This window comes from Molossus molossus, unplaced genomic scaffold, assembly GCF_014108415.1.
Source record: "Molossus molossus isolate mMolMol1 unplaced genomic scaffold, mMolMol1.p scaffold_m16_p_5, whole genome shotgun sequence".
Taxonomy (NCBI): Eukaryota; Metazoa; Chordata; class Mammalia; order Chiroptera; family Molossidae; genus Molossus; species Molossus molossus.
This window is the reverse complement of record NW_023425388.1, coordinates 10,503,683-10,529,130: the sequence shown is the minus strand read 5'-3', so window position 1 is coordinate 10,529,130 and position 25,448 is coordinate 10,503,683. Positions and strand designations below refer to the sequence as shown.

At 40.3% G+C, this 25,448-nt stretch overlaps 1 protein-coding gene and 1 pseudogene across 14 annotated transcripts in view; one reads left to right on the top strand and one right to left on the bottom strand.

Annotated features, from left to right (window-relative positions):
• The first annotated feature begins 250 nt into the window (after positions 1-250).
• DYRK1A (dual specificity tyrosine phosphorylation regulated kinase 1A) overlaps positions 251-25,448 on the top strand; it is a 161,837-nt gene continuing 136,639 nt past the window's right edge. For 7 of the 14 annotated variants that reach the window (XM_036242435.1, XM_036242442.1, XM_036242436.1 and 4 more), the window contains exons 1-2: positions 14,738-14,789; positions 15,301-15,396. The gene's annotated coding sequence lies outside the window, so the exon portion shown is untranslated. Of the gene's footprint in view, positions 276-14,737; positions 14,790-15,300; positions 15,397-25,166; positions 25,368-25,448 lie in introns of those variants that run through there. The other 7 variants (XM_036242440.1, XM_036242430.1, XM_036242428.1 and 4 more) reach the window with 6 other exon arrangements.
• LOC118616895 lies at positions 24,816-25,353 on the bottom strand (annotated as a pseudogene).

Here is a 25,448-nt window from a genome sequence, read left to right as displayed (position 1 = left end):
CCGTGCCGGGCCGCGCGGCCGCGCCGCCGGGAGTCGGGGTCCGGGGACTGCGGTATTTGCCGGGGAGGGGGCTGTCGCCTCCCCGGCCCCGGGCGCCGCTGGAACCGCGAGCCGGACAGAGACTGAGAAGGCTGCGGCTCGGAGTCGGAGCGCCGGGGGCGGAGAGAGGCGGCCAGGGCGGCGCTGGCAGCGGAGCCGCGGCGGGAGCGCAGCGGCGGGAGCCCGAGGCTGAGACTCACCGGAGGGAGCGGCGCGAGTGCCCCGCCATCGTCCCGGTGAGTGTCCGGCCCGGCCGCGGCCCCGCCCGGCCCGGCGCCGGCTCCCCCCGCGGCCTGCAGCCCGGCCGCGTCGAGGCCAGCCGGGCGGAGGGAGGGACCTGCCATTTTAGGAGGAGGCGCCGCGGCTCGGGGCTGGTCGCCGGGGGAGGGAGCCGACTGGCCCGGTCCCGGAGGAGAGGCGGGTGCGAGCGGAGGGAAAGTTGCTGGAGGGTGGGAGCAGGGGCCGCGGCCTCCTGGGATCCAGGGCTTGGGGGCCAGAGAAAGCGCCAGACCTTCACTGGTCGCCTGAGCGAAGGGGAGGAGGTTGTCTTCCTCCTCCTCCTCCTCTTCCTCCTCATCCTCTTCCCCCAGCTCCTCCCTCGTCCCTCCTCTCGGCCCCCTCCAGTGTGGGAACCGCCGGGGTTCTCCGCAAGGACAATGCACGGGTTAAGAAAATGGGGCTGGCTGCTGGGCGAGGCGCCGGGGAAGGTCGGGAGCCCGGTCTCTCCGCGGCCCTTTGGGGTGTGTTCCGGAGCAAGGGCTCTCGGCGTGCTCTGAAGTTGTGCAGTGAGTGCAAGCGATCCCGGCCACTCGCAGGGACTGATGACCCGTCCAGCAGCCGGAGGAGCTGGTGGCTGAGAATTTGTAAATTATAATTGATACCCGGGTATTGCAGCAGAACTTCACATGTCTGTTTACAGACCCAAACCCATTCTTGCTTAGATCCACCAAAACTGCTGAATATCTTAACACTTAGCGATAGGCCCCTCCCTAGTCTGAAATGGTTAAAAATGGTAAAATTAGTGAGTGACTGGCTCTGACTGCTTGGCTTTGCCTTTCATCCAACTCTAGAATATATGAATATTGTACTCTAGGTGCAGCAGTTGAATGCCGCCCAAGTTATCAGAAAAATACACCTTAAATACACTGATTTAAAGATTAGGGCAAAAAGGGCCACGCACTCTTCTCTGGGCTTTACCTATATTTGTTCGCTTACCCTACCGGTAGAAACTGTTACCCATTTCACAGATGAGGAAACTGAGCCCTGACTCATCCGAGCTGGAACTCTACGGGCTAGTAATCTAATCATCCTGCCTAGACTCCTAATCACTAGGTTATAATTTATTGTTAGAAATACTGGCAAATTTTGAAGCTATCTGTGTGTAATGACTCAGGGTTCTAACTCTAGAGATTGTCTCAACGTATACTGTTCAGCATAGCATTAACTTTGTGGTTTGTTGAAGTGGAAAGGAATGATTGAGATGAGGCCTACGTAATGAAACTTATCAGTCCCCCACCCTACCCAGAGAACCATGTAGACAATTTTTGAATGGAAGGAATTAAAAAATATTCTTTGGTACGTTTTGTTCTTCACACTTAGTTTTAATTATAGACATCATTTAAGTATTGGTGAGTCATAAAGTTTTGTGTAAAGTTATGCTTAGTCTTTTTTTAATCTTTGAATAAGCGGACCCCTTATACTTTACATATACAGTGTTTAAGAATGGATATAATTAATATTTTGATTTGGTGTGTTTAATCATTCAGTGGAATTTTCTTTAGTTTTTTTTTTTTAATTTTTCATATTTTAATTGTTTAGTTACGTTAAGAGAATATTTTCAGATAGACTATAAATGTGAGAATAGAATTAAAATTTTATACACTGATTTTTTAATATGAAGAAGTTAGTTCCAAAGAAATTGTAGGTTCTTTGAAAAAAGTTTACTTGGCGATTGGTAAGATTTTTAATACACATAAGACTTTCACTTAAAATACCCCAGTGCTTTTGGAGGAGTTGTCTTGCTCTAGCAGCGGTGTTTTTGGTGGCTGTCCAAATTCATTTAGTCTTCAAACCTTACTGGAAAATTAAGGACTCCTGTCAGTGTCTACACCAAATATAAACTGAGTATAAAACTGAGTATAAAAAGTTCATAGGAGACATAAGCTTTGAAAGGAAGGGTCACTCATGTTTATATAAGGTGAAGGCTCATTTATTTAAAATGTAAAAAAGATTTTAGATTTAAGTGAGTGAATGGTCATTATTAGTAAGGGTGGGAGAGAGACAAAATGATCTAGTAAGATCTATCTTTATCATTAGGAATTTGGAATTTAGGTCTAAGATTGTTTCTTAAACATATTTTAAAGGCATTTTGGTGGGACCTATTAGAAACTTAAATACAAATTACTGTGTGTTGGGTATTCTGAATTAATGATTTAGTTCAGTGTTCTAGGGGCACTAACATTCAAAATAAATGAAAACATTCCATTTTAATGCACTGTCATATTTGAGGCAGGTGGACAGTAAAACAGACCCTTGGTTAGATTTTTTTTTTCCCCTTCTAGAATATTGTCCAGTGTCTGCCCTTTAGTTTTATTTATGGAAAGTTACTGTGTTTATGATTTAAGGCTGTGGGGTGGGGAGTGGTAAGTGTAGCAATTAGTATTTAAAGAATTTACATAGGTTTTTATAGCGCTATGAATGTTTATCTGCAAAAGCAAAGTTCAAGATAACTTGTTATAACACATGGTATAGAATGACCTTGGGCATGCATTTTGTTTTGAAACTATACAAGGAAAGAAAAGGCTAATTTGTATTGAATTTTGAGCACGATTTGAAAACAATTTAAAAATTTGTTTAAAAAATTATTTAAAAGAAATAGTTTAGAAAGCTAGTCTGCCCACAGTGTTCTCACATGCATATGTATTGTTGGCAGGTGTCTAATTATGGGAAAAAATTTTGGATAGAAGTAACTTCATTATGAGTGAGAAGGGAATTAATTGACTTATATATGACATTAAATAGGAGATTAATAGAACAAAGGGCTTCATTTGTGACTTGGTATTTGTAATAAGGTGTGTGTCCATTTTTCTTTGCTTCAGCATTAATTTTGCTCTATTTCAAAGAACTTGCACCCCTCTCCCTCCCCCAAGCAGTTTCTCTTATCCCTCAAGGAAAAACTTGAACCATCTGAACTGGCAAACCCAAAAACTTCCAGAAAGTGTTTTTATAAAGTACTTGCCTCTATTCTCCCCACATTTAATGAGTCTTTTAATTTATTATATTCCTAATCAGTAATTTAAACTGTGAGCTAAGAATTTGTGTTAAGTGTTCTGGTGGTTTTACTTCCAGAAACTCATGTATGTTTTCTTTTCTTTTTTTTAATCCTCACCTGAGGACATTTTCCCATTTTTTGTTCAGATAGAGTGGGAGGGAGAGAGAGGAAGAGAGAGAGAAACATCGATGTGAAAGGGACACGAACCAAATCAGGGTCTCTGTGGACCGCAGGCCGATGCTCTAACTGCTGAGAAAACCGGCCAGGGCGTATATTTTCTTTTTAGAAGTAAACATATTACTTAAAACTATCAAACATGGTCACCTGAAACTTGACACTAACACAATTTGCCCCTGCCCCGGCAAAGTGTGTTGCAGAACTTGTAAGAGCACCTTATATACATAATGGTTATGTCATTTAAAAGACTTATTATCATATTATTTTGACCATTGGGCTGTGTTTTGATGGCTAGAGAAAATTTGGTAATTCATAACCCAAGGCTTGCAAAATTTTGGATTACAAATTTTGGGTGGGTGTTTAATTTTGGAAAAAAATAATCAAATTATTTTAAATTACCTAAAATTTCTCTTCACTTCTTCCTAAATGAAGAAATCTTTTGAAATCTTGCCATATGTCAGTGCTCCAATATTAAGCTAGAGCTGTAGTTTACCATTGGTTATGTGAAAGTAAAATGTTGACTTCACATTACTAAAATAATTTAAAGTTCATACTAGGTAATTAAAGACAAGTATTGTTTCTTCATATAGTGGCTACAGGCCGCCTTAGTTTTATTTTTTGGTATATGAAAACAAAAATTTTTGAAATGCTGATTTGTATAAACCAGCTAAACTTTTTTTTTTAGTAATCACGCTTTTGTTTTGAAATACTACTTCTAGAGTTGTATAATGAGTTAAAAGTCTTTATTGGTGATAATAACTTACAGTACATTGTATATCTAAAATGGTGTGGTTCCTTGTAGGCATACTTCTTGCTAATACAGACTCATTTTGTATTCTTGGCCATTGATTCTTCTACCAGAGCTATGTACCCTTTCTTCTAGAAGATTATTTTTAAAAGTTTGTATTACTGTTAAAAGTTTTGACAAGATATATACATATTTTTGATATTTTTGTTTGAGGGTATATATGTGTGTAGACAGATATATGCATATATATACATATGCATATAATATATAGTACATAATACAGGGTAACTTAAAATTTTTCTTTTGAATTGAATTGTTTTGAGTTTTATCTCCCCATGATTGCAGTGCTTGTTTAAATAGATTTTTTGTGTGTGGGGAATTAGTGAACTGGTTTAACATGGAATGAAACTGATTTTTCAGCTTTACCTCTATTTTAGATAACATCCCTGTTCATTAAATAACTCGCTAATTTTTCTAAGTGGGTATGTAAGATATCCAGTGACAGGAGTTGATTTTTATGTTTGTTGATTGTTTTGTTTTTGTTTTATGGATATTTGTGGTTAAGGTTGGCATCTTAGCACATTTGGGTAAAACACGTGCTAAAATCTGCTTGATAACTGGTTATAGATAGCAGTTGAGTCACTATGATGCTGTGGAGAAAGGAGAGAACTGGCTTTTGAGATGGTGCCTGGTAGAAGCTCCAGTCAGGCTGTTCTGGAATCTCAGTAGGACCTGCCATTCACTGGCAGTGTGACCTTCAGAACAGTGAGTTCACTAAGCAGATTTACTTGAACAGTGAGTTCAAGTAAAATGGGGTCAGTGGTACTTACCTTAGTGTTCTTATGAAGATTGATAATGTATATAAATTTATGAACAGCCTTCTTCTTCTCTTCCTTCCTTCCTCTTCTTCATTCATACATATCCTTATAGTCTCAGCATAAATGCTACTTCTTCAGAAAGGCCTTCCTCATACCCTCAGTCTAGGTAAGGTTCTTTGGCCATGCCTTAGGACTCTGCTTGTTTTCACAGCCCTTATTGCAAATAGCTATATAATTATTCATACACACACACACACACACACACGCAGAGGTATATATTCATTTATTTAGTGCCTAACTCTTTCTCACTCTGTTATATTGTAAGGTGCATCTGGACAGGAATAGTTATTTCTTGATCATGCCTGTAACTCTAACGCCTGACATGTAGCAGGGGTATATAAATGTATATGTACACAGAATAATGATGGAATGAGGAACCTATATGCTGAATCCTGTCTGAGTACCACTCCTTAGTTGTGCAATCTTGGACAGAATAGCTTCTCTGAGCCTTGGTATCCTATATGCCAAATTTGTATAACACCAGCTGCCCTGCCCAGGATTTCGAGAATGTGAAATGAGATATTGTAATGAGGTGATTTGCAAAAGTGTAAAATGCCATATAAATATAAGCTGGTACAGTAGCAACAGTTTCAGTAGTGGGGTTACCCAAGACTTTATAATTAGTTTCAGCTTTACTGAGTTGGTAAGTAGCTATTTAATATTTATTACAAATTTAAATGTTCTATACACATTAGTTATAACATGAGATTGGGCCTATGTTCTGACTAAATACACTGGTTTAAACAAGAAGTCCATGTCTCAAATAAGTATAAGTAGTAGTCTACCGATGATGTGGTTCCATGGTATAGGAACCTTGGTTTCTTCTGTCTTGTTGCTTTCCCATGTTTAAGGAGGCATCCTTTTTCTTTTCTTTTCTTTTCTTTTCTTTTCTTTTCTTTTCTTTTCTTTTCTTTTCTTTTCTTTTCTTTTCTTTTCTTTTCTTTTCTTTTCTTTTCTTTTCTTTTCTTCCCTTCCCTTTTCTTCCCTTTCCTTTTCCTTTTCCTTTTCCTTTTCCTTTTCCTTTTCCCTTTCTTTCTCCCTTCCCTTCCCTTCCCTCCCCTCCCCTTCCCTCCCCTCCCCTCCCCTCCCCTCCCCTCCCTTCCCTTCCCTCCCCTCCCCTTTTCCTTCCCTTCCCTTCACCTCCCCTTCCCTCACATCTCCCCTACCCTCCCCTCCCCTTCCCCTCCCTCCCCTCCCCTCCCCTCCCTCCCCCCCCTCCCTCCCCTGAGGACATTTTTCCATTTTTTGTTCAGACAGAGTGGGGGAGAGAGACAGAGAGAGAAACATCGACATGAAAGGGACACATCGAGTGGCTGCCACCCGCACAACCAACCAGGGCTGGGGACAAACTGCAACCCAGGTACGTGCCCTTAGTGGGAACTGAGCCCAGGTCTCTCTGGACCGCAGGCCGACCCTTTAACCACTGTGCCAAACTGGCCAGGGAGAGGCATCCTTTTCTGTGTAGTACAAGACGGCTCCCCGGCACATCCACAGTCCAGAAACAGGATGTGGGGAAAGGCACATTCCTCTTTCTTTCTTTCTTTCTTTCTTTCTTTCTTTCTTTCTTTCTTTCTTTCTTTCTTTCTTTCTTTCTTTCTTTTTTCTTATTTATTTTTATTTTTTTTGAATTTTTATTCTTTCTTTCTTTCTTTCTTTCTTTCTTTCTTTCTTTCATTCATTCATTTACTTACTTACTTACCTACCTACTTACTTATTTATTATTATTTTTGATCCTCACCCGAGAATATATTTCCATTGATTTGTAGATAGAGTGGAAGGGAGGAAGAGAGGGAGGGATAGACAGAGAGAAAGAGAAACATCTATTGGCTGCCTCCTGCATAACCCCAACTGGGGCTGGGGATCGAATCTGCAATCCAGGCACATGCCCTTGACTGGGAATCGAACCTGCAACCCTTCAGTCTGTGGGCCAATGCTCTATTCACTGAACCACACTGGCCTGGGCAATACCCTCTTCCTTATTATTATTATTTTTTATCCTCACTTGATGACAGTTTTCCATTTTTTGTTCAGATAGAGTGGGAGGGAGAGAGAGGGAGAGAGAAATATTGACGTGAAAGGGACACATCAAGTGGCTGCCACCCGCACGACCAACCAGGGCCGGGGACAAACTGCAACTGAGGTACGTGCCCTTAGTGGGAACCGAACCTGGGTCTCTGGACTGCAGGCCGATGCTCTAACCGCTGAGCCAAACTGGCCAGGGCTACCCTTTTCCCTTTAAAGACAAACCTGGGCCCTGGCTGGGTAGGTCAGTTTGTTAAGAGTGTCACCTAATACACCAAGGTTGTGGGTCCGAACTCAGGGCACACACAAGAATCAAGCAGTGAATACATTAAGTGAAACAACAAATTGATGTCCCCCCCGCCTCCATCTCCTTCCCTCCCTTCCTCTCTCAAATCAATTACCCAAAAAAGGAAAAAAAAAAAAAAAAAAAGACAAGCCTGTTAGTTTACACTTCTGTTTATACCTGATGTTCAGAACTTACAGTGGCCATATTTAGCTGCAAAGGAGGCTGGGATATGTGGTCTTTGGTAGTTGTTTGGCTGAAAATGTTTTTCTCCTGAAGAGGAGAAGGGGGGGATTATGAAACATTGTTACACTTTCAGATGTTTTAGGAGAAACTTGCAGAAATAAACTTTTGAGAAGACAACATACTGTACTAATTAATACGTTTTATTTTTCTTACTTGGTAATTAATCTTTTAAACTATAGTGTGCATGTTCAAGTAGCTCATCAGTATCCAGCATATGCAGTTTATGCATATATAAGTCAGATTGGAAAAAATGTAGCAAAACATTTAGTAATGAAGGAATTTTGAGTCTAATAGCATTATTTTACTGACAGTATTTTCTGACAGAAACATGATTCTTGGTTGCTGTGACTATACTGTATGTAAACAGTATTTGCTATCTTAGCTGTTGGACTTTGTTTTAATAGTCTCCTCTACTGTACTGTGTGTGCTCCTGCTGATATCCTCAACAAACAATACTAGAATAACATTGCAATCTTGTCAAGATTTCAGTAAATGTTTGAGTCACTGAAGTTGCAAGGAGGAAGATGGTAGCAGTGATGTTTAAAAATACATTTACTTTCTAACATCTTCCTCTTTAATTTCTGTGGGTTTGAAAAAAGAGGAAGGTGGAGGATTCCTTTGAACTCTATGAGAATATTAGATCTAGTTAGAGACCTGAGAAACCTGACAGTTCTCAAACTTCTGGAGGACTTGTCCAGGCTGGATTCCCAAGTTACCTACTTCTCTCTCTGTAGGTTGGGTGATGCCCCGGCATTTGCTTTTGTAATCAGGGCTCCAGGTACTCCTGATGTTGTAGAAACATTTTGAGAAACATCAATATGGTTCATCTCTCTTAGAGAAGGAAATGTATTAAAAGAAAGTAAATTGCTAACCAGTGTCTCAGAATAAGTAGGTCTGGGAGTAGCATGTTTTCTTGACTCCTGGTTCTTTGTTCTTTTTAAAAAATACATATTTTTATTTATTTTTTTAGATAGAGAGGAAGGTAGAGGGAGAGAGAGAGAGAAACATTGATGTGAGAGAGAAACATTGATCAGCTGCCTCCTGCACTCCCCCCATTGGGGATCAAGCCTGCAACCTGGCATGTGCCTTGACCAGGTATCAAACAGGCCACCTCTCTGTGTATGAGACAACGCTCAGTCCCCTGAGCCACACTGGCTGGGTGTCATTTGTTTTTTTTTTACAAAAGAAGGGACAGAGAATGGAGTATCTATTGCATTGGGATTTTATAGGGATACCTGTCATTCCCAAATATGTTGCTTTTTCATGTGAGCTCATTGGTAGTGAATGGTTGGCTCACTTGTGAGCGTTTTAGAAAAATAGTTCAACTTAGTCAAATGAATATTTAAAGGTGGGAAGTTGAGGTTTGTAAATAAGGTGTTTTTAGTGTCAATGCTGAAGTTGATAGAGTAATGTATGTAGATAGTGATTTTCAACCTTTTTCATCTCATGGCACACATAAACCAAATTACTAAAATTCTGCGGCACACCAAAAAAATATATATATTTTTTGCCGATCTGAACAAAATAGGTGTAATTTTGATTCATTCACACCTAGATGGCTGTTGTTTTGTTGGCTGTTGTCATGTTTTTATTTGACAATCTAAGGGAAAAGAGGGCAGTGCCCCTGACAAAACAGGCAGGCATGGCATGTCTTAAAAATTCTTGTGGCACATCAGTCGAACATCGCTGGTGTAGATGATAGCGAGGTGCTTGCTTGGCATGATTAGAAGGAACAAAGATAGGTAGGTCTTGTCCCCAAATTATTACTTTCTTTTTCACCTGGTTTGCTCACAGTTTTCACTGTTGAATTTATTCTTTTAGGTTAAGGTAAGAATTGGATTCCCTAATTTGAAATGGAAATACTCTCAGAGAAATATCCTTTATCTGTTATTAGGTTAAAACTTTATTTTTATCAATTCAACTGGCTGTCATTTTTAAAAATTAGAGATTAGCACTAATGAGAAAGCTTTTTCGGAAGTGGAGGGAAGAAAAGGGCACATGTGCCCTTGCCCGAGGAAAGAGAAGGGCAGGTTTGAGGAAAGTCAGTTTGTGGTATAATCCTGGAAAAGATCATGGAGGCTTCTTTGGTGGCCAGAGGTTGGTAGCATTAGACTGGAACTTGCTGACCTCCTGTTACGAAGAGAGTGTTGGTAATGGGACTTGATAATTTTGCTGAGGAACCGCTGGCTTTACTGTGTATGTACAGGAGTAGAAAGAGTGTCCTTTCTTCCTAATGTTTTACCATATGTTTAGGGCTCCTATTTGAGCAGTCTTACAGCATTTCAAACATATAAAGTATTGTTCTGATCACCTAGGGAATTTTAACTTTTAAACTAGTAATGTATACCAGATGGCTCAGTTGGTTGGAGCATGGTGCGTGCTATGCATCAAAAGGTTGCCATTTTGATTCCTGGTCAGGGAATATACCTAGGTTGCAAGTTCGATCTCCTGTTGGGGCATGCACTGATTGATGTAAGGATGTTTCTCTCTCACATTGATGTTTCTCTCTCTCCTTTCCTCTCTTTCTCAAATCAATAAAAACATATTCTTGGCGAGGATTAAAAAAAGATGCTCCTCACCCTAGGTAATAGCTGTGGTTTTTCTTACCAGGAATGTCCTATTCATATATATCTATAATTATACATGTTAAACATTTAATATTTATGTATGTGTTAGAAAGCTGTTTAGTATGATCCTATTTCTTTTTTATAAAGTGCATAGACATTGTGAGGTAGTGTGTGTGTGTACATACACAGTGTCTATGCACTTAAAATAAAAAAACAAGTGGGATTATGCTAAATGCAGTTTTGCAACTTTAGCTTCTTGATCTATTTTAGAAATATTCCCATATCCCCTGTTTTTCCAATGATTGGGAAGTATTTTCTGTTGTGGATGTACCACAACTTAGTCATTCTTCATTAAAGAGCATTTACATTGTTTTCATATTTTTGCTGTTTTAAACTATGCTGCAGTGTACATTATTGTACATATAACTGAGTATTAGCTACAGGATATCTATTTATAAGGGAAAGTGCTGGTTCACTAGGTATATGCATATTTGAATATGTTTTGCCAAATTGTCTTCCAAAAAGTAGCACCAGTTTGTGCTTCATCAGCACTGTCTGAGTTTCCCAAATCTTCCCAACAGTGGTGTTATCAAAGATTTAAATCTTTGTTAGTTTAATAGGTGAGTAATGATGTTTAGTTGTTCGGATTTTCATTTCTTTTATTTTTTACTGTTTATTTAATCCTCACCCGAAGATATGTTTTCATTAATTTTAGAGGGTAAGGAAGGGAGAGGGGAGGGGAGAGAGAGAGAGAGAGAGAGAGAAAGAGAGAGAGAGAGAGAGAAAGAGAGAAAGAGAGAAAGAAAGAAAGAAAGAAACCAAGAAAGAAAGAAAGAGAAACAGTGATTCGTTGCCTCCCTTACGAGCTCCAACCAGGCATTGAAGCCTAAACCTGGGTATGTGCCCTGAGTGGAAATTTAACTTTTGACCCTTCGGTGCATGGGATGACACTCCAACTAACTGAGCCACTGTCCAGGGCTGGATTTTCATTTTTTTTATTTGAGTGAGTTTGAACATCTTAAGTTGTGCCTACAAGTCTTGTACTTTTATTTATTTATTTAAAACATTTATTTTTTTAAAATGTTTTTATTCATTCTTTTAGGGAGGGAGAGAAAGATATGCTGGGGGAGGGATAGGAACAATTACAGTGAGAAATGAGTGATGAGTCTTACATATTACGAAGAATATGAATTTGGGGCAGTTGAAGGTTCTTCGGCAGGACAATGATGATATACTTGTGGATAAGGGAGGTGAATACTGGAAAGAGGAAGGCTTGGAAGGCAGGCTCGTTTTAGGTGTACAGGCATGAAGGAAAAAGAAGAGGTAAAAGGGTAGAAGACAGATGAGAGATCCAAGTTTGGGACACCTTAACATTTTCTTTCTTTCCTTTTTTAATCCTCACCCAAGGACCTTTTTCCCCCCATTTTTGTTTAGACAGGGTGGGAGGGAGAGAGAGGAAGAGAGAAACATTCACGTGAAAGGGACACATCAAGTGCCCCCCTCCCCCGCCCCCAACCAGGGCCCGAGGTCGAATTGCAACCGAGGCAGGTGTCCTTGGCCAGAACTGAACCCAGGAGTCCTTGGTCCTTGGGCCAATGCTCCAACTGCTGAGCCAAACCAGCCAGGGCCACCTTAACATTTCTTAGTTTTCAACAGAACAAAGTGAATATGTCGGGATTTAAGCAGCACTGTTGCCATAGGAGAAAATTGGTGGCAGTATAGTAAAATGTTGTATGAGCACAGTGATTGGTTTAATGGGACAGTTGAGAATATTTTCCACTGAGGACCTGAAGTAATTGTTGAAGAACAGAAGATATTGTAGTTCAAACCGTCCATTTCGGACAGGTGGAGATAATCTGTAGCACTATTACGGATGAGCTAAAAAAAATGGGGCAGTGGCAGAAGGCAATGTTAGAAGTTGTGAATCTGGAAAGGAAAAGTTTATATCACAATTCAAAGTTTGAAAAGTATAGAGTAGCTGAACATATGGGTTTTATTTATTCTGAGTGTCTTAGTATTTTCACTTGTATCCTTATTGGGAGATGATCATCTAAAAATAATTTATCTTTTGAGGTGAATATAATTATATTGAGTACCTACTAGTGCCAAACATGGAACCTAGGGCCTGGAATCAAAGGATATACAGTCAATACCATCATGGAAGTTATGTTCTGGTGGGAGGATCTTGAATAGTCTCTAGAGAAGGCTTAAGAACCCAGTCTTAAGAGTACACATACATTTTCATTAAAAAGAACACAGAGTCTGTGAAATTTAATACTTTTTGATGTTGCTCTTTGAAGGTCAATATTTTGGTCTCATTTTTAGAGTTCTTTTGACAGTTAATTTTGAGTTAAAATTTATTTGGATCTGAATAAGACTCCAGTCTTTTTTTTTTTTTTGGTACATGCCCCCAGTGGGAACCGAACCCGGGACACTCTGGTCCATGGGCTGACGCTCCAGCCACTGAGCCAAACCAGCCAGGGCAAGACTCCAGTCATTAAGACAAATACTGTCTACTGAAAATGTTGTTCTGATGTGATTATTTCCTCTTAAAAGACCTGCAACTGTCACCACAGTGGTGTTTTTTTAACTATCATTATATGAAACACGTTCATTGTTGGGGGAGACATTATTTCTGTGGTACAAAAGATTGTTTCATAAAAATTTTTTAAAATAGCAATGGTAAGAAGATTATTAGGATCTCATTGAGTATTTTACAATCTAATTTTATGTTTTGAATTCCCCTATAATGATTCTATGCTACAGTTTAGAACTTCCGTAAAGCTAGGTAAATTTACTTAAGAATTGCCCTGAAGGCCCACAGTTACTCAGCAGTATTAGTTATGCATGAGAAAGAAGTTGAAGACAGGAGTCTTAGGATTCACGGGCAAACCTGTGGAAGGAAGGCTAGTTGCTAATAAGACAAAGAGATATCAGAAGTAAAGGACGTGGATATAAAGAGAAGGTCAAGGAATAAGGAAAGTTCAATAGAATGGGCAGAAGTAGAAGAGGGATTTGATTGAACAAATGGATGAATAATTTTCCGACCTTAAAAAAACTCTTTAATGATTTATTGTGACTTCTAGGGTAAAGACCAAATTAGTCACATGACCCCCTACTTGGGTGATCTGTCCGCAGCTTGCTTATGCAGTCTTCTTTTGATTTGTTTTGTTAATCCTCATCACCTGAGGATGGAGATACATACACACACACACACACACACACACACACACACAATTATTACATTTTTAATCATCCAAGGTCATTTTTGCATTTAGCTTCAGTTAGAGCGGGAGGGAGAGAGGGAGAAAGAGAGAGAAACATTGATATGAGAGCCATATCGACTGGTTGCCACCCACATGACCCCAACCGGGGCCAAACTGCAACTGAGGTACGTGCCCTTACCGGGAACCAAACCCGGGACTCTCCAGTCCACAGGCTGACACTCTAACTGCTGAGCCAAACCGGCCAGGGCTGAGGATATATATATATATATATATTTTTTAAATATGTTTGGCCCAGCTTGTGTGGCTCAGTGGTTGAGGATGGACCCATGTACCAAGAGGTCACCGGTTGGATTCCCGGTCAGGGCACATGCCCAAGTTGTGGGCGAAATACCCAGTGGGTGACATGCAGGAGGTGGCCAATCAATGTTCTCTCTTATCGATGTTTCTATTTATCTGTCCTTCTCCCTTCCTCTCTCTTTAAAATCAGTAAAGAAAAAAAAAACATTAAAAAATGTTTTTATTGATTTTTTTTTTTTTTTTAAGACAGAGAGGAAAGGAGAGAGAAACATCAACGTGAGAGACAAACATCGATGGGCAAACTCCTGCACTTCCCCCACTGGGAATTGAGCCCACACCTGAGCATGTGCCTTGACTGGGAATTGAACTGGGACCGCTCAGTCCATGGGATGATGCTCAATCCACTGAGCCACACTGAACTGGGCGAGGATATTTCTTTCCATTGATGTTTAGAGAGGGGGGGGGAGAGAAAGATAGATTTATGTGAGAGAAAAACATCAATTAATTGCCTCCCACATGCGCCCTACTGGGGCCAGGGATCAAACGTGCAACACAGGTACATGCCCTAGATCGGGAATTGAACCTACGACCCTTCAGTGTGTGGGTTGACACTCGAACCACTGAGTCAGGGCTACTTATGCAATCTTATGTCCTAGGTCTCTGGACCCCTGTCTTTGCATGTGTTGCTTTTTCAGCCAGCAAACATCTCTTTGTTTTAAACTTCTTTTTCTCCTTCAGTTTCAGTTCAGACATTACTTTGTAAGGGAAAGCAGCCCCCTGTCATCCCAGTCACCTCTTCTTTTTTAATATGCTGTGTCCCTGTACCTTTCCTTCATAGTGCTTATCCCAGTTGGTTATTTATTTATTTATTTATTTTTTTATCCTCAATCGAGGACATTTTTCCATTTTTTGTTCAGATAGAGTGGGAAGGAGAGAGAAGAGAGAGAGAGAGAGAAACATCGACGTCAAAGGGACATATCAAATGGCTGCCTCCTGCATGACCCAACCAGGGCCGGGGACAAACTGCAACCGAGGTACGTGCCCTTAGCGGGAACCAAACCCAGGTCTTTCTGGACCGCAGGCTGATACTCTTAACTGCTGAGCCAAACCGGCCAGGGCAATTTTTTATTTTTGGATAATCCTCATCAGAGGATTTTCATTGATTTTCAGATAGAGTGAAAGAGCAGGGGGAGGAGGAGAGAGGAGAGGGATATGAGAGAGACACATTGATTGGTTGCCACCTGCACGACCCTGACTGGGGCCAGGGATCGAACCTGCAACCCAGACATGTGCCCTTAACTAGGAATTGAACCCGTGACCCTTCAGTCTGCGGTCTGATGCTCTAATTGCTGAGCCAAGTTGACCAGGGCCCAGTTGGTAATTTTTTAGTGCCTATTTGAATAACGCCCTCCAGTGATCAGGGGCAGTGGTGTTTTGCTTCCTCTTGTAGTCTCGGGGATTGTCAAGTTTTTGGCACATTAGTAATCACTAAGTATACATTTCAGTTGAATTAATCAATAAATTACATGTTTTGATCTTTACTAGTTGGTCTCAAGGACCAAAGGACTACATCAGGGGAATATCTGCATTTGGAAAAAGAGCTGGACAGGGAATATGGGAGCCTTGAGGAAAAAGAGAAAGGTGAGTCTTGTTTTTAAAGATAGGATTGGAAAGCTTTTTGTAGCCAGGAAAAAGACAAAGTTATTTACTCATGGATTAATAACTTAAATGTGTATGAAATATCTACCGTATGTTTGAAGCTAGATTATGGGGTGGAAAGATTTGCCCCTCTCTCTCTCTCTCTCTCTCTCTCTCTCTCTCTCTCTCTCTCTCTCTCTTTCTTTCTTTCCTCACCCGAGGACACTTTTTCATTCTTTGTTCAGATAGAGCAGGAGGGAGAGAGAGAGAGAAAAAAAAACATTGATGTGAAAGGGACACATCGAGTGGCTGCCACCCGCACGACCAACCAGGGCCGGGGACAAACTGCAACCGAGGTACATGTCCTTAGCGGAAACCGAACCCGGGTCTCTCTGGACCGCAGGCCGACGCTCTAACCGCTGAGCCAAACCGGCCAGGGCGCCTTCTTCTTTTAAAGGAGTGCATAATTTTAGTTGTTACTGAAATAGATACTGTCCTTAGTGGTCAGTTTGAGTGGTTTTAAATTCTGGATATTCTTCACAAGTCCTAGCCAACAAAGTGATGTTCATTCAACAATTATATCTGGAATGTCAACCAAGCATTTGTGGTAGCTGTCAGGTTCACATTTTAAAAAAGCTCCAGCATTACTTTATTTGAAAAGCGACAGAAAAATGAACAAAGTGGTTTGTTTGGACGGTTTTTGGCCTTAACTTTTTCAGGTATGAATGGATTTTCAAAAGAATGAATCTTGTAGTTAGAAAAGTTATTGAAGCTATTGATCTTGTCAGGAGAATAAACTTTTTAAAAGCTTATAAGAAATTTGTTGTAAAATACTTCTGAAATTTTTCTCAGTGACTAGTTTCTGTAGTAAATATTTAGAAAAGCAAATATTCAAATTTTATATAAGATCTCTCTGCCTGGCCCCATGCTAGGCTCTTGGGACATAGTAGTGAGTAGTGAGTCACATGGACATAAATGGTCCCTGCTATCACCAGGATATTCAGTATAATCAGAGCTCACTGGTGAGAAATGTGAAGGAAACAAGACTTGTGATCAGGCTGAGCAGCCCTCCCTCCCTCCCTCCCTCTCTCCCTCTCTCCCTCCCTTTCTCCCTTCTTCCCTCCCTCCCTTCTTTTCTTCTTTTTCTTCCTTCCTCCCTTCTTCCATCCACCCACCATTTATATATTTATTCCTTGAACTTAGTTTTGGTGGCAACATGTTAGACTACTTTAAGCTACTTGTTGCTTTATCTCTGGTAACATGGGAGCTAAGGGAGATGACAATGATAAAACTAAGGTAAAATAGAAATTTGGATCTTCAACCTGTTGGCATGTTTAAAAAAAGATGTTTGTGTAAATTTGTGAGTTTCTCCTCTTAAAAGCTACCATTATTGTTAATAATATTAACAATAGCTACTATTAATTGATTGCCTGATATGGGCCAGATACTGTACATATTCATTATTAGTTATTTTAATATTCTCAGCAACCCTGGTTCATAGTATCTCAGTTTTGTAAGCTAGAAAACTGAGATGCAAAGAAGTAAATTAGCTTAAGGGTAATCAGTGTAGATTGCATATGCTGCCTCCAGATAATAAAAAAAACTAGTGAACAGTTACCTGTCCTAAAGTTAAACACTTAGAGAAAAAAGAGAGAAAAACAAAGCTTCTGCAATCCATTAATTAAAGAAATAGATAAAAGTTCTGGTATGCTGAGATTGATGCCTTGTGCTACTGGTTTGTTACTTTTTTGGATAATGAACATTTAACAGCTTTCAATGTTGGGGGAATTTTTTATCTTAAGAATGTTGTTAGGAGGTAGAAATATTTCATTATGAAAGTCAATTGCTTACTTTCTCTGCATCTTTTGGAGTTGGGATGCAATCATGTCACCTTCACTACACTTCCTCAGAAGCCTGGGATTTGCAGTGCAAGGGGGGATCACAGCTACATCTATTTTCCAGAGGCAGGCAGTGACAGAGACCCAGCTGTAGCATTTAGTTCCTGGTGTCATTGGTGTCTGTACAAATTGCAGTGACTGAATTCTATGTTGTCTCCACTGGACCAGATCTGTGGTTTGAATTTTAGCTGTTCTTCATTATGTAGCCTTCAAGCCAGGCCCTCCTGGGGTTTTCTGTGAGTTGTCTAATATACTTTAATAACTTCCTTTTAAGTTTCAACAAAGCCAGTTAGTTTCTTTTGTTTGCAACTAATAACCTTTACTTAGATGATGCTAATTAAGATAATAGACAATTGTAAGGAATTCTCCAGGGTCAGTGTTACCTGCGTCTAGATCAGAATTTACTAATGAGAAGAATTCACATTATATACTAAGTGAACTTTTTTTTTTTTTTTTTTCTTGGTACGTGCCCCTAGCGGGAACTGAACCTGGGAGTCTATGGTCTACAGGCTGACGCTCCAACTGCTGAGCCAAACTGGCCAGGGCTGAACTACTTTTTTTTTATCCTCACCAAAGACATTTTTCCGTTTTTTGTTCAGAGTGGGAGGGAGAGAGAGAGAAACATCAATGTGAAACGGACACATTGAGTGGCTGCCTTCCGCACAGCCTAACCAGGGCCGGGGACAAACTGCAGCCGAGGTATGTGCCCTTAGAGGGAACCGGACCCGGGTCTCTCTGTACCGCAGGCCGATGGTATAACCACTGAGCCAAACCGGCCAGATCTGAACTACTTTTAAAAAAATATGTTTATATTGATTTTTTAGGGAGAGGGAGGGAGAGAGAGATAGAAACATTGATATGAGAGAGAAACATCTATCGGCTACCTCCTGCATGCCCCCTGCAGGATGGAGCCTGCAACCTTGGGCATGTACCCTGACCGGGAATCCAACTAGGACCTCTCAGTCCATGGGACAATGCTCAGTCCACTGACCCACACTGGCTGGGTGAGTGAAATACTTTTTATAAAAACAGTTTGCTTATTGCCCTGGCTGGTTTGGCTCAGCGGTTAAGAGTGTCAGCCTGTGGACCAGAAAGACCAGGGTTTGGGTCCTGCTAAGGGCATGTACCTCAGTTGCAGTTTGTCTCTGGCCCAGTTGGGGTCGTGTGGGTGGTGACTAGTCAGTGTGTCTCTCTTACATTGCTGTTTCTCTCTCTTTCTCTTTCTTCCCCTCTAACTGAAGATAAATGCAAAAATGTCCTCGGGTGAGGATAAAACAAACAAACCAACCAGTTTGTTTATTGATTTAATGACTTTGATAAGGTAGACAAGATCCCTGTACTCATAGAGCTTACATTCTGTTGTAAAATGTAGACTAGCAGTAAAGCAAATTAGACATAATTACAACGAGTGATATATGCCACAATAAAAATAAAGATAGGAGCCCGGCCGATATGGCTCAGTGGATTGAGCGTCGTCCCATGGACTGAGAGGTCCTGGTTCGATTCTCGGTCGGGGTACATGCCCAGGTTGCCGGCTCCATCCTCAGTAGGGGCTGTGCAGGAGGTAGCCGATCAATATTTTTCTCTCTCCTGTTGATGTTTCTGTCTCTCTCCCTCCCTCTCACTCTCTCTTTAAAAAAAATAATAAAGATAGGATAATGAAATAGATAATGATGTATGTATGTGTGTGTTTAGGAGTTGTATCTTATAAAACATTTCCTTTAAAATCAGTGTCAGGAGTCATGACTTCTGCTTTTCATTATAAGGCATAACATTCTGAATTTATCCTTCACTGTAAATAGCTAGGAAACTGGTCAAAATACATTAATTTTCAGATATTGAACAATAGACATTATAGAACCGTGATCTCTGACAGATGGAAAACAAAGGAGGTGAGCCCTATTATGGCCCAGCTTTCTGCCTGGAGGCAGTTTTCAAAGCTCAGTGCACCGAGGGGGATCCCGGATAGGGCCATGTTGCTTCACTGAATTGAGGAAACAAAGATTGGAGTTGGGGGAGTTCAAGATGGTTCTAATTTGAAGAGCAGAGTTTTGGAGAGAAGGAAGCTATGCAGAGAGTTCTATAAATCTTCTTAGTGCTCCCTTTAAATGTTTGACTGAATACCAATCTGCTGTGCATATGTAGGGTACAGTTTCATAAAGGAACAGTTTTGGGGAAGGAATTCACTGGGAAGCTATAAGCAGAACAAGTCTCAGAGCTCTCACACAGGGCTGGGAAATATTTGAATATCTTATATGCAGAGTAGAAATACCTTGTTATGTGCTGTGTTTGTTGAGACTCCAGAAGGGTCATGTCTTAGTGGGGCTGATAAACTAGCTCTGCATAAAGTAAAGGCTGCTCTAACTCTGTCTGAAAAAAACTTAAAAACATGCCTTGAAAGGAGCATACTAATCTGGAAGCAATACAATGGCCTGTAATTGCAAAGTGTAGCACTCTTTAAAGAAATATAACAAAATCCATCAATCAACAATGTAAAATGTTTGGCATCCATTAAATGTTTAGCCATCCAGTAAAAAATGGCTAAATATGCAAATAAGTAGGATAATGTGACTTATAGGATATCCATTCATTACAACCAACCTAGAACTGACAGATATTACAATTCATAGGCAAGGACATTTAAGCAGTTATTATCACTGTATTCTATATAGTCAAAAAATTAGGCAGAGACTTGAAAAATATAAAAACCCAAATAAAACTTTTAGTGATAAAAACTGGGATGAGAAATGCACTGTAGGACATTAATGGCAGATTAGACATTACAGAAGAAAAGATTAGTAAATTTGAAGACATAGAACAGAAAACGCAGTCAATAAAAACAGACAAATGACAGAAATAATGTAGTTAGCTGACAAGGTTGTTTACATGGCTACTGTAAAATTTAGGGTCAGACTCTGGGTAATGTTAACATCTTGGTACATGACTTAAAAAGGACAATTGTGATTGCTACCTAAAGTTGGCTTGATATGTAATTAAGAGTAGTTAAAATCAGTATTTCAGCAAAGTACCAGGGGATATGTAATATATTACCACAGAATTAGACCATTAAAACACATTTATGATCTCATCTCAGTTTCTATGCATCACATTTCTGGGCGCAACTTAGCTGTATCTTTTTTAGGGTTTCAGTGGGCTGTAGTCAAGATGTTGGCTGGGCTGTTGTCTCATGTGAGGCTTGCCTGGGGAAAGATCTCTTCTAAGCTTCATATAGGTATCAGGTAGGATTCAGTTTCTTGTGCACTATTGCGCTGAGGGCCTCTGTTTGTTGCTGCCTATTGCTGCCCTCAGTTCGCTGCTGTGTGGTCCTTCCCAACATGGCAACTTACTTTCTCACAAACAGTGAAGAGGAGAGTCTCCTTGCAAGACAGGTTTATAATCTTATGTATCATATTCACAGAAGTGACATCCCATCACTTTTCCTGTGTCCTCTTGTTTCAAGCAAGTCAAAAGCCCTAGGTGAAGAGGAAAGGTATGTAGAAGAGCATGAACAGTAAGAAGCTGTGTCAGGAGGACCAACTTAAGAGTAGTCTGATCTAGATATCTGGCTTTGAATTCCAGCCCTGCCTTTTCCCAAGTATGTAAACTTCTCTGAGCCATAGTTTCCCTGTCTATGTAATGGGGATAGTATGAAGTTACTATTTATAGTGTTATGAAGAGTAAGTGATGATATGCTGAGGACTTTGTTTGTCCTACCAACTCCTACTCATCTTTTTGGTCTTAATTTGAGGTTGTGTATTCAGGGAAGCCTTCCCTAACTCCTCTTTAACTTCTCCTCCCTCCATTCTAGGTTAGGTTTCCAAACACCCTGAACTTTTTCTTCTCATAGTTTCATACTTGTTCCACTTGAATTTGATAGCTATTAGGTGTGTGTATATGTGTGTGTGTGTACACGCTCACTTTAGACTAAGCTGCTTAGGAGCAGAGGTTGCAGCTGTTTTGTTCATTGTTTTGTATCCTAGGGTGCTGGCACATAGAAGACTCCATAAGTGCTGAATGATTGAAAAAATGAGGTTAAAATAATGCATTGTGTCTTTGAGAAATCATTTTGTTGTCAGGCTATGTTTTTCTAGATATTTGAGCAGTCAATCTAAAAGATATTTCCTCTGTTTTTGAGATAGTCAGGGTCTAATGTGGGGACCAACACATAATAGTCTTATAACTGATTATAAAGATTTGCAGAGTGGATTGCTTAATAGTGGTTAAAAAAATTTAAGTGGCTGATGGTATGAAGGCATAGTAATAAAAATCATTCCTAGTTGATTAGAAGCAGGATAACCAGTAGGGAGCTTTTCTTTGGCATAAATGTGCTCTGCAGACCACTCCCTGAGATGGTGTGGTATGAAGGAAATAAACTTGGAGAAAATTACCTTCTTCACAATGTACATTAGCATATTGTAGGAAACCACCTCCTCACCTGTTAACATAGTAAGGGCAATCCTTAAACCTGAACACTTTGTAAACATACACATACCACAACCTAGTAAGGTATTATTTTCATTTAACTGATGGAAAATTTAGATTTAGTTAGAGGTGAAGTAATTTTTTTTCTACTGGTTGGTAAGGTAGGATTCAAAACCAGGCTCATCTCTCACTCATAGTTAGTCTATCTTGCTTTTGTGGAACATGGTTTAGCAAATACTAGATTAATTTCATGAGTGCAGGAGCCATGTATATTTTGAGCACTGTGTCTAGTAGTAGAATCTTGCTTAGCCCTTAACACATGGTTGAATGAAGGGTTTCTGGTTTTAATTTATACTGTATCTTAGCTTTCCAAGTTGAATTACTTGTAAAACTTGAGACTTTGGTAGATAGCATCTAGTATAATCCAACCAGTGTAATGCATAACAAAAAGTATTTTTGTGTTTTCTCTTTGTGATTGAGTAATGTCCCCAAGGAAGAAACATTTGTAGTCTTTTACTCCTTGTAGCTGTTCCTCTCCTGTCACTTTCAAATCAACTATTACCCAGCCCTCTTTAGTTTTGTTTCTGAAATAGTCTTCAGTTAAGTTCTTTATGATATTGTTAATGACTTCTCTTACAGATCAGATCTTCAGTCCCTTTTGCTTACTGCAATATGTTTTTTAGGAATTAATTTTTAGTTTTAACATGCATATACTCAAAATTGAATGCTGCTGACAGGCTAATATTGAAAAAAGCAGTCCCTAGGTACATCCGCACTATTGCTAGTCCTGCTACCTGGAGCACTGCTTCCCAAACTTTTTTCAGCCCGGGGTCTACATGAATAAAGTAGAAGAGGATTTGGGTGTCCTGAGGTCTTTAGAGGGTTGTGGCACATATAAAACACTTGGGGCACTGTGGACCATGACCCCTAGTTGACAAACTCTGCCCCATCACTTTTATGTCCAGTCTTCTTGCCACTTTCCTCTATTTCTAAGCAATATGTTCATTGTATCAGTTAGGCTGCTTTTGGATGCCAACATTGAGACCCTGACCAAACTGGCTTCAAATAAAAGAATTTAACTTTCGCCCTGGCCAGTTTGGCTCAGCGGTTGGAGCATTGGCCTGTGGACCAGAGAGCCCTGGGTTCGGTTCCCACTAGGGGCATGTACCAAAAACAAAACAAACAAAAAAGAATTTAACTTTTAGTTGGAGGTCCAGGGGCAGGATGGGTTGTAAGGCTAATTGATTTGGTGGCACTATCATGTCTTAAGGGCTCCAGGTTTTTCATCTGCTCCTTTGAGTCATTGGCTGGCCACACCCTCAGGTTAATAAGATGGCTACAGCAGTTTCAGGAGTTGTGTCTAGCACAAGAATATCCAGAGAAAGAAGAGAACATTTTTCTTGTAGTTATATAAGAGTGTGGAAACTTTGCCTAGAAACTCTTTGGCAGGTTTATCTCCTGGGTTCTGTGCCTGTTTCTGAAAGACTCACTAGAAAGGGAAATGGGATTTACATTCAGACCAGTTAGTCACACTCCTGGAACTGGACATGCTTTTTCCTGAGCACATGCCTAAATGGGTAGGTGTGCAAATGGGTTCTGAACAAAATTAGCTTTTGTGACAAAGGAAGAAGGGGGCTCAGTAGGTATCCTTGATCCTATGTTTGTATTTGAGTTAAAATTTAAGACATTTTTGACTTTATATTAAGGTAGATGAGTATTTAGCTTTAAACCACCTGCTTTACACTCTTCTTTTTCCACCTACCTATTATAGTTATAAATTTTTTTTGTTAAATATACTCAGTGTTCATTTATGACTATGGGAGTCTGGTTCATCATAGAGCCAGTTGTATACTTTGATTACATTGCCCTCCTTGTATGATTTTGTTTTTCATGGAATTAACAATTGTCTTGTATATCTCTGTTTGCTTTGTTTCCTAGGTACTTGTGACTGAGTTTTCTCATACCTTCCAATAGCTTTTCAATATAGTTTTCTGCACAAATAGCAGAGAATTAGTTGTCCTGTCCCTTCCTGGTCCCCTTCCCACCCCCTTAACCCCTCTTAGGGACCCTTCATCAAGCTACTCTCTGTGAAATTCCTGCTTTCCAGGCAGAATATAATGCCTTTTGCATATCTCTAAAAGGTTTGGATTTCCTGTTTCCTGGTCCTCTGACCTTTATATTTCCTGTTTTTATCTTTTATTTTCCTGGAGTGCAACTTTCAGTACTTCCTGAGAAAGAGTGCATGAGAGTTTAATTTTTTCATTCGTAACCTTTTAAAAAATTGGTATTTAGAAAGAGGAAGGGAGAGAGAGAGAGAGAGAGAGAGAGAGACATCGATGTGATAGAGAAACGTAGAATGGCTGCCTCTCGCACGTGCCACCACTGGGGATCAAACCTGCCACCTTTTGGTGCATGGGATGATGCTCCAACTAACTTGAGCCACACAGGCCAGGACGAGAGAGTATAATTTTTTGAGACATTGTCTGGAAATATCTTTAATTTGATTTCCTTATGATTAAAAGTTTTAGCTGGGTACAGAATTGCAGTTTGAATGTAATTTTTACTAGACCTATGAATGTATTGCTTTATGGTGTTCTAGCTTCATATAGCAGATATAATTTTTATTTTGGATTTCATTAAAAATACCCCAAAATATGGAATAGTTAGAGAACATAATGAACTCCCATGTACTCATCACCCAACTTCAACATTTATCAACTCATAACCATTTCAAAAAAAATCTGTATACCTGTCTACTCCTCTTCCCTTTGAGTTTTTGCAAGCAAACTCAGATACATAATTTCACTTGTGAAAATTTCAGTACGCATCTCGAAGGATGAGTTTCTAAACTATAACCCCAATGCAATTATACCTTTAAAAGATTAACAATAATTCTTTAAATATCCAGTAAGAGTTCAAATTGCCTTGATTGCCTCATAATTACATTTTTCAACAGTTTATTCAAATCAGGATCTAAGTAAAGTCCATAAATTGTCATTGATTGACGGATCTCTTGTGTCCCCCCCCCCCCCCCCCCCCCCCCCCCCAGTTTCAAAAGGCTTTATTGCTAAATATGCTTTAGAAAAGAAAGGTCGATCCTATTGTTTCCAAGTTAGTGGAATGAAGAGCTGTGTCCAGGGACACATCCAAGTGAGCCAAAGGGGACTGATGCTTTTTCCACCTCTATTCATAGATCCAGTCAAAAGCACAAGACTTGTAGTCAACCAATTCTTCAGACTTAAACCATAGGCCGATTTCTTTCTCAGCACTTTTTACTGAATCACTGCCGTTAATGATGTTCCTGCTAACTTGAATGCAATAGTCTCCACGAATGGCGCCTGGCTTAGATTCTGCTGGATTGGTCTCCCCAAGCATCAGTCTCCCTGTCTTCACCACACTCAGTCCCTCCCAGACCCTGGCTACCACAGGTCCTGAGTTCATGTACTTCACCAGCTTGAGGTAGAAGGGCCGGTCTTTCAGGTCAATGTAGTGCTGCTTCAGGAGTCCTCAGAGGCCGGAAGGAACTCCATGGCCAGAGGTGGAACCCCTTCGGCTCCAAGCGCTTGATGATGTCGCCCACCAGGCCGTGCTGCACGCCATCCAGCTTGATGGCGATGAAGGTGCGCTCCGTGTTGGCCATGGTCCGAGAAGCAGGTGGGTGGGAGGCGGCTGCACTGCGGAGCCGGAGTGGCGACCTGTCTCTCTTAATGTATTGGTTCCTCTTTGTATCTTTTT